This window comes from Macrobrachium rosenbergii, chromosome 5 (genome assembly GCF_040412425.1).
Source record: "Macrobrachium rosenbergii isolate ZJJX-2024 chromosome 5, ASM4041242v1, whole genome shotgun sequence".
Taxonomy (NCBI): Eukaryota; Metazoa; Arthropoda; class Malacostraca; order Decapoda; family Palaemonidae; genus Macrobrachium; species Macrobrachium rosenbergii.
In genome coordinates this window covers 32582990-32592989 of record NC_089745.1, presented here as the reverse complement: position 1 = coordinate 32592989, position 10000 = coordinate 32582990, and the positions used below count along the sequence as shown (strand labels likewise).

General features: G+C 36.0%; 1 protein-coding gene across 1 annotated transcript in view; it reads right to left on the bottom strand.

Annotated features, from left to right (window-relative positions):
• The window catches only part of LOC136838639 (glutamate receptor 1-like), a 527409-nt gene that overhangs the window by 256012 nt on the left and 261397 nt on the right, over window positions 1–10000 (bottom strand). The window lies entirely within an intron of this gene.

The window sequence follows — 10000 nt, the reverse complement described above, 5'->3', positions numbered from 1 at the left end:
GTACTAAGCTCATTCATTGTGAACAGTTGTATAAAAATTTAGACATACTTTGATAATTAGAGGAATTACCTTTGCAATTGCAAAAGCATTTTTTTATTTAATATATCTTTGTGGTTTCATCAGTCTATGAGTTAAATGAACACAGGATGATATGAAGATAAATTTCAACAGAGGCAGAAGTATTTATATACGTAAAAACTATCAGAGCATTGCTAAAATGTGCCAGGAAACAGACAGATCATATTGTTTGCGGAGGGAAATTGTAAATATGGTCTAAAAATTAAATGACAAAATTCACTCAGGTACTTCTTTTGTGGACTTTGTTAAAATTCTCCATGATTTTATCTTGCTTATTTTGTTCGCCCCTCTTTTGCTAGTGAAGGAAAAATCCTACTTAACCGTAAGGACAAATCAGAGTTAATTAACCTGCTTTGTGAGCCTAAAAGGTCTTACGTCGACATTCCTCTTGCTAATGAATTGCCATCCTGCGGCACATCTCATCAGATTTGTTTTTCGTTGAAAATTAAAACAATCATCGGCTGTTGGGCTGAAAACGGTCCAGATAGACAATAGTGAAATTAGAAAGTGAGTTTAAATAGGAAGAAACCTGCTGAAATCGTGACGCTGGAAAGTGGTATGAATATAGGCAAAGTCTGAAATTATTTCGAGGCAGTTGAGCGAAGTATTTATTTGTGGTGGAATCCGGTCCCTGAATGTGTACCGATTACCCCCTCCTTCTTTATACGGATCTGTAATTAATCGGGAAGATATTTTGTAAACTTTGATGCAATATGTAGTCACACGGTCGGAAGAGACAACTCCCATTTTTATATGCATAACTTCTGTGTTAATCTGCATTGTTTTCTATGCCTCTCTAGCTTTTCAAACTGGTATTAAAATTGCTACATTAGTTCTTGAGATCCAACTCACAGCCTAAGTTTCCATATTTTTTGTTCCCTTACTCATAATATTTAATTGTTGAACAAACGGTCTTAAGACACCCCCTTTTTTCAGCTTTTTAAAAGAGATATGGAATAATTAGTATATGAATGCCGATGCACGTGGGGTTTTCAAAATTGCTCTTGCAGCTGGTTTCGTTTCTTTCAAAGCCAAATGTACAAGGAACTCCGCGCTCACTATTGTGACACCAGGCCTACGTTTATGTATACCGTTTTATGTTATTGTGTTCCCTAATGTCAAAATGCCGACTATGAAATTGATTTTTGTTCCCCATCCCTGTACTACTACTGCTACAGATTTCGTTGTCTGTGTCGTTATTGCATTTTGTTGTTTTTGTTGTTTTAAGGATGAAAGAAAAGTCGGTGGCTCTTGTGTACCATTATAAAAAAATTCTTCCTGAGTTGAACCGAATTTTGTTTTTTATTTCGGAACATAAGCTGATAAGGAAGTTTGCCTGTTATGTTTTTACTGCTCCTTATCTGCAGGGAAGAAATGGAAAGATAACATGACAGAAACGCAACTATTATGCGAAATGAAGATAGATTGACAGAGAGAGAGAGAGAGAGAGAGAGAGAGAGAGAGAGAGAGAGAGAGAGAGAGAGAGAGAGAGAGAGAGAGAGATTCTATCTGCTTTCAGGTTTTAAAGGTGTCCTGCTCTCCTTCAAAATATGAACATGGAAAAAAGTAAATTAACGCCGACGTTTCCAAAGAGGAGACTTTTGTTACGTTAATCACTCTCGTCCTTTTTTCCAGGGGAAGGATTAAGATAATGTGAGAAAATGAGTTTTTAATTAAAAGAGTGTTGGCAAGAATGATAATAGCGTATGAATAAGACATTAAAGACCCCGAGATTTTTCTTTCTATATCGTAAGAAGGATTATGACGATGTGGATTGCTGAGGATATGTTGATGCACGGAGCGGAAGTGTGAGGCCATCCATTTTGCGGAAGACCTTCATGCAAACGCGGTGCAGTATATCGTTTTTGATCGTTTGATATTGCGTAAAGTGTGTACAGCTACCACAAGTGAAGGTTTACTGTCCTAAAGTGGAACTTCTTCAACCATGGGTGAAGTTTTTTTTCTGTTTTATTTTGCTTGACCACAGTTTCTCAACCTATATTTCAATCTTTGTTGTGTACAGAAATACTTTCCTTATAGATTCTTCCATTTTTACCAAGTGCTCAGTAAACATTTCAGAACTATTTTGGTAATGTACGCTTTGTGAAAGTTCGATTAATTTCAAACTCGTCACCAAATTACACAAGACTGATATGTCATTTCAGGCTGGATGGCGAACACTTGTCCTTTGATGTGAGTGCAAGGAAATGTGTATATGTTCGCTGCGGAGCAATCCCTTTTCTGCTCTAATAGAGGAAATTACTGCCGGAGCCCATATTTGTAAAGAGATGGTTCGTTCCATTAAAAATTAATTGAACAGAAATATTCTCATTTTGAAATACGCTTTAGTTTATTATACAGTATATATATGCACACACACATACACACTCACATATTATGTATATATATATATTCATATATATGTATGTATATGTACTATATTAATATATATATATATATATATATATATATATATATATATATATATATATATATATATATATATATATATATATATATATATTATATATGGAGTTAAATAAAGTAAATATATTTTTTTAATGGGAAAGTGAGTAGTGTCAGAACTAAATTTTTTCATATCTAATTATTCATTTTCAAGGAAATTCGAACACAGCAGTTCGTACAGGTGTTCAAATAGTTCTGTTTAGACGTTTGAAGGTTTTTCTTTTATTTTTTTTTTTTTAGGTCGTTTTAACAAGCATGTTTTCAGAATAAATTTGAAGGTGCTTTTAAAGCATAGAACCTTATCATGTCGGATATTGATAATCACCAAATTGTTGATTAACATCAATTTATTATTCAAAGCTGGTTGATGTTTATTCTGAAGGAGATAAATGGAAAAAAGATATATTATGGCAAAAGAATAAGTTCGGGGCTGTTACCTTTATTACTATGCAGGAGTCAAGATGAGTTACAGCTTGGATCTATAAGGTGGCCAGTCACCCTTTGCGTCCCACAGTGTTTTTGTCGTAAATTATTATTATTATTATTATTATTATTATTATTATTATTATTATTATTATTATTATTTATAAAGAAGAGTTCAATAATTCAGAATAAAAGATAAATTTAAAGGAATTCTACTATGGTGTATCTTTCTCTGCAATTGTTGGAGGGACGTGGAATAAAAGTTCCCTGAGGGGTTTGTTACTTAATCTCAAATAATATGTGTAATCGTCCTTCTTATATTCCTTTACTCTTTCGGCAAAGTGTTATGAGTACACTTATGTTTCTTTCTCAGCCTGGGTTACACTCATATTGACGCTTATTCTGCAAATTTGATGCTTATATTTCTGTTGCATGTTTTATCATTTTATTTATCTTTCCTTTTGCCTGAAACCATTAATATAACCATTTGTACCGGAATAATGTCAGTCACATGTTCTGTCACAGACGTTGTTGGAAAAATCACAGTAAGAGTAAGACTGCTACATCTCACATACGTACTGTACTCTATGATACATGACCAGATTAATATTACATGATGCGTGTCTGTGTGGTCTGTGTTTGGGCGGATTGGAGGGAGTACCAGTCCCAAGGGATCGTTTACCAGACTTAGAGTTACATGGCCAACTGTACAAAGCAAAAAGGCGGAAACTTTTTGTTAGTCTTGTCGCATCCAAAATCCCTCCGGTTAAAAAAATATGCTTTGCTAATAGTTGAGGACCAATATGCACTTTAGATACAAAGACCTTAAACATAACGAGCGTAAATTTTATAACGGATTTACTGTTTTCAACTCTATCCTACCATAACCAGGCATAGCAGTAGTCTATGTCTTCAAAGAGCTTGGAGACTAGAATGTGCATCCGTACTTCCCTATTCTTCTTTCACATGAGAGAGACATTTTCAACCTCAATCAGCCATTATGTGAAAAACAAAGCCTGAACACCAATGATGTCTTCCTGTGTATTATAAACTCCAGGAAACTTTTTAATGGTCAAGAAAAGCTTGAAAGTTACACTTAATCCACTCTGCTAAACTATAAGAATTTCTTGTTTCATATGATCGTAGAAACGTTGGACTTCTTATAGATCCTCAGCAGGAAATTAATCAGTGTCCTTCGCAGAATTCCCCGAAGTAAAATCTAAAAAAAAGTAAATTAGTTTTGTTGTGCCTTAGATATTGCTTTTGTAATGCATTTTTATTCCCAACAAAAATTTAAATTCCCCAATGTTTACTGAGTGGTAAAAGGTATTATAATTCATATTGCATTTTCTCTATCTTTAATATTAAGCAGTTTAATTGTGTAAATGATGAAAGCTAGATGTAAAAATGTTCTGTCTGTGGTAGTTATCCGGTTAGTTATAATTTTGTTTCTATATGTACCACAGTATAAGGTTTGATTTTATGACTATGTAAGTGCACGCCGTAAATTCCTCGTGTATTTGACCAGATTTGCCTTAGGCTTCCCGTCTTCATTGGCCATTGACGTTTATTATATACTGGAGGTAAGACAAGAGCCCATAGTCCATTCTCTCTCTCTCTCTCTCTCTCTCTCTCTCTCTCTCTCTCTCTCTCTCTCTCTCTCTCTCTCAGAAATATGGTTTTGTTATTGTTATCATTAGTTTTTATGAAATGTTGGTTACAGATTTATATTATTGCAAAATTGTTGTCAATATTTTATCTATAATTTTCTTACCTCAGCAGTCTACGCCAACCGAAAACTTGTGTATTCAAGAGAACAAACATATAAATTTAGTTTTGTAGAACACCCACAGGTCTGGTTCACCATTACTCAGTGACATCGGTTGTTGGTGTTATAGATTATATACGAAACGGTTGGATGGTTTATTGCAATAAGCCAACACGGGAATGTAGCAACACACCGTGGCGCTAATTCTGATTGGCTGAATGGACAGGTAGTACTATACATACCTACAGTATGCTTTTAAATCTCTCTCTCTCTCTCTCTCTCTCTCTCTCTCTCTCTCTCTCTCTCTCTCTCTCTCTCTCTCTTTTACATTTTCAAACACTTAAGTGGCGATATGGAAAGCCGTTGTCAGGTGATTACTCCTTGCATTTGTCAAAAATTTTCTTTCCTTTCCTGGTAATCACTAGCCTAATTACGATAGTGGTGTTTCATCTTAAATGCGTTGTAGTCTTCGTTGCTGTCATCTAGGAAACACCGCCGCTGGCTCTGTGGTGGAACGGATAGAGGCGCTTAGGCAAACCTTATTTCCACCTGTTTTGTAGGAAGCGGATCCTGTGTGTGTTTATGTATGTATGTATATATATATATATATATATATATATATATATATATATATATATATATATATATATATATATATATATATATATATATAGTGTATATGAAGACGGGTAGGATAGAGTTGTGGTTGCAGGTACATGTGATTGTTATTCTGTTGAAGTAAAAGTTTAGGTAACTGTAAATTTAAGTTGGAGAGTTACGCGCGAATACGTGGTTGTAATATGATTAAGACATCTGGAATAGCAAAATAGTATATAAATAGAAGTAGAGATGTATGATGGAATTTGTCATGGCTGCATACACAGTAATATGGATAGGATACGTAATAAGAATGAGAAAAAAAAAACGGCAGGGAATACGACCATATTGTAAAGGAACGTAATCGCAGAAATGACGGTTAAAGAGCAAATGGATCCTGTCAGAAGAGATCCTTGGTGTAGGGAGTGAGTATTTCGAAGATTTGTTGAATTTCAAAATTAGAGGAGAGGTAGTGCTGATTGCCACGACAGTGGAAATGGTTTAAGTTTGATATTCCTTGTGGGGGTGCTTGTTAAGGACATGAGGAGGAGTGTTAAAATGTAGAAGAATAGAAAGATACTAAGTGTTGGGGGGATCACAAGACAGGCTGGATTAGGAAGAAGGTTTCGCAGGAATATTGGGAACGTATTAAGACTAAGGTGATAGGAGAGGTTGTAAGTATTAAAGCGGCATATAATTACTCACTATACCTACTATCCATTTCAGGGACAGCGAGTCATCGTTTTTCTCAAATATATTTCAAACTAATTATTTGATCGAAATGGTGCTTTGACACAGTGTACAAGACAGCCCCTGCTAATTTTTGGTAATATAGTGCATTGTCAAATGGTGTTAGATAAGGCGTTTACTCTTGACTTTTAAAGACAAAGTCGCGTGAGTCAGCAGGACTAATCTACACAGTCGAACGTCCGCTATCCCATAGACTGGAAGGGGGGGCCAGAGATGGGGAGGCCAGGAAAGTGACTTGAGGGAGGGATTAGGAGGGGAAGGGAGAGGGAGGGACGGGATGGGGATAAAAGACGTTCGAATGCACAGTTTGGCGATGCTTGGCAAAACCATGAAAGCCAAGAGTAAACGCCTTAACTAAAACCATTTGACAATGCACTTCATTACCAAAAATTAGCGGGAGGCGTCTTGTACACTGTGTTAAAATACTATTTCTATCAAATAATTACAGTATTTTGAGAGATATTTGAGAAAAACGATGACTCGCAGTCCTGAAATGGATACTAGGAATATGTAATGTTGAATTGTGACTGAAATAAATAGCAAAGGTGATAGATCTTAATATGAAAAAACACGGCTTGACTTAGACAAAGGGAGAGTGAGTACGGATCCAATGTTTATGAAAGTTCCATGAGATATTAGACAATAAAAGAAAAATATATATGTGGCAGACTTTAGGAAAGGCTTAGGTTAGAGTCATTAGAGAGGCAATTTCCAAGTTCATATGATATATAGACAAGATGCCAAGATTGCTTCAAAGTTTTACTACGAAATCAAAGCTTGTGGTAAAATGTATATATGTGACAGTGATTGGTTTGGGGTAAAATGAGGCAAAGGGTTGCTTTTAGATGCCAAGTTGTGGTGAAAGAAAGTGTGTCGTAAATGAGGCGTTGAGTGGTTGATTTTCTTAGAAAGTACAGTACTGTTTGAGGAGACAGAAGACAAACTTTCAAAACCAAGAAGAGAATCTGGAAGTGTTTGCAAACAGAAAGTCGAGAGTTATGTAAGGGAGAGAAGAGATTTCAGACTAAATGAAAATGATTAACGTGAGGTAATTAGTGATAATATGGATGGAGAGAGAAATTAATCATGTGATTTGTTTAGGTATCTGGGAGTAAATATAATGGAAAATGAGAGATGAGAGTCACACGATATGTTAAGCAAGAAATTTTCTATGGAAGCCAAGCTGGGATTGTATGGAAGCACATGTCAGTGTTGGACAAACATAATAAAAAGTTACTGTTGAGATTAATTTTTCTTATAACTTGTGAGGCGTAAGAAAAATATAAAGGGTGAGGTGTTCAGATGTACTGATAAAAATGGTGAAAAGTTTGGAGTAGGTAAAAGAATGAATGTGAATATTTTGAAATGGTTTAACTATGAAGATAGGATGGAGGTTTATAGATTGGTGAAGTTCCTTGTTGGACGAGTCGGTAGAGTTCTCGGTTAGCACTCTGCTAGGCCCGAGTTCGAGTCTCCGGCCAGCCAATGAAGAATTAGAGTTATTTATTTCTGGTGATGGAAATTCATTTCTCGGCATAATGTGGTTCGGATTCCACAATAAGCTGTAGGTCCCGTTGCTAGGTAACCAATTGGTTCTTAGCCACGTAAAATAAGTCTAATCCGTCGGGCCAGCCCTAGGAGAGCAGTTAATCAGCTCAGTGGTCTGGTTAAACTAAGGTATACTTATGCTTATAGATTGGTGAAAAGAGTGGTTAATTTGTAATTCGCAAGAGGGATAATATAGGAAGACTTTTAACGGGCTGGATTGATGGTGTGATAGGAAGAGCATTGATATCCGAGAAGCGTTAGAGATGAATGGCTTTGTGAGTGTAGAATGGTTCGACCTGCTGCTGATGAGCTTTCTGTGTTGGTGTAAATATATATATATATATATATATATATATATATATATATATATATATATATATATATATATATATATATATATATATATATATATTTATTTATATTTATATATATCTTTAAATCTTCAGCTGAAAGCCCATACGGACAGAGTCAACGGACTGTAAACCCAACTGGGCTTCAAAAGGAAATCAGCCTGCAAAGAGAGATAGGTTATAGGAAAAGGTAATAAATAATTTAACAGGGAACAGGAAATAAAATCGATAGACTTGATTTCAGGATGCGTCAGGAGTAAGCGGGGATGAATTTGCTCCTCGTTTAAACATTTGGAGATCAGAAGACCCCACAACTGAACTACGCGAACTATTACGCATTTTATTTGTAGCCAAAATAAGGCTTCAGCAAACTGAGTGATAATAAATCTGATACTAGGAAACAACCCACTATTTGCAGCAGCAGCATGCCTAGTATTAAGCAAAAACAGCTAGGCTAGGTAGAGAAGAGTGCAGTGTTTTGTAGTTGTGCCATAAGTCATCATTATGAGTTGGCAAAATGGACTTGAATGATGACATAACTCTGTCCAAGAGCTTGCACCAAGACACTGGAGAACAATGCTTAACACAAGGAAGGAGAATATAGTTAAAACAGAAATAATAGCTTCATGTTATGAATCAAACCTCGGTTCATCAGGTTCCATCATCAATTACAGACAAATGGACTGGAAAGACTGGCAGAAGCCGAGTCAACCACGGGGAAAGGGGAACAGCAAAACCAGCAACAGACGTAAACTACAAACACAAAAAATAATCACCAACGGGAGAGGAGTGCACACACAACAAGGAAACAATCGTTCCTTACACAAAACAAGCACTATGCCTTACATTCAGTACAAAACATTTGAAAACAGTTCCACAAGATACCAGTTTTTAGAGAAACAGGAAGCAGTATTTTGTATCTGCTTATTAAACGTCAATTTCTTACCAATTAAAAGATACACCTAAAATCTTAAGTATCACTGACATTTTAAATCGTACTTTTTAAATGTAAATCAGGATGAAAATCCAAACTAGAAACGTTAAGTTTCCTTGCCCAAAACCCCACTCCATTCATGAATATGTGCTAGCTCTTTATTCAAGGGTTCTACAACCACAGACCTGAGGTGCAGAGATTGAGAAGCAGCCAGAAGATTAGCACCATCGGCGTATGTAGTCAGTTTGTTCTCCAGACCTTTCCACATGTCACTAGTGTAGATAATAGATACCAAAGGCCCAAGAACGCTACCTTGACGAACATCTGAAATGACATTCCTATAGCAACTGTGCTGGCCATCAGCGCAGACCGTTTTGTTCTGCCTATTATAAACTCACTTAAAAAGTTAAAAAAGGCTCAAACCAATTCCCAATAGTCTTAGCTTGTAGATGATTGATTTGGTTTCACTCTCGAAGGCTGCACTAAATCTTAACTGATCATAGGAGCCTGTGCGCCCTCGTCAAGAGCACTTTGCAAGACGATAGACATATTGACAAGAGGGCATCACAAGTACCAAGGCATTTACGAAACCCGAACCGTGATACTAGTAGCAAGCTATTTTTCTTCATCAAACCTACTAAGACGCTTAGAGAGTAGATAAAACGGGTAATTGAAATCAGCCTATATTCAGTGCGGGGTGAGGACAGAACTAGCCCCTTGGGTAATAGAGCCATGTTATCCTTCCTCAAAACAGAACGAGAACTGACTAGTCCAACTAACTTTCGGAAAACAGTGGTTAGTGGTATTATATATATATATATATATATATATATATATATATATATATATATATATATATATATATATATATATGTGTGTGTGTGTGTGTGTGTGTGTGTGTGTGTGTGTTTTGTCACTTACAGGCATGACATTTTTATAACCAAAAGCATCGTTTAATTTATCAGTTCACTATACTCTGGGGATAACTTATGCGCAAGTAAAATTACAAAGGATAAGTGCTTCGTTCCGGTGGTATTCGATCCGTTGCCTTGCTTCAGACAACGACAGTCACTTAAACCATAGAGT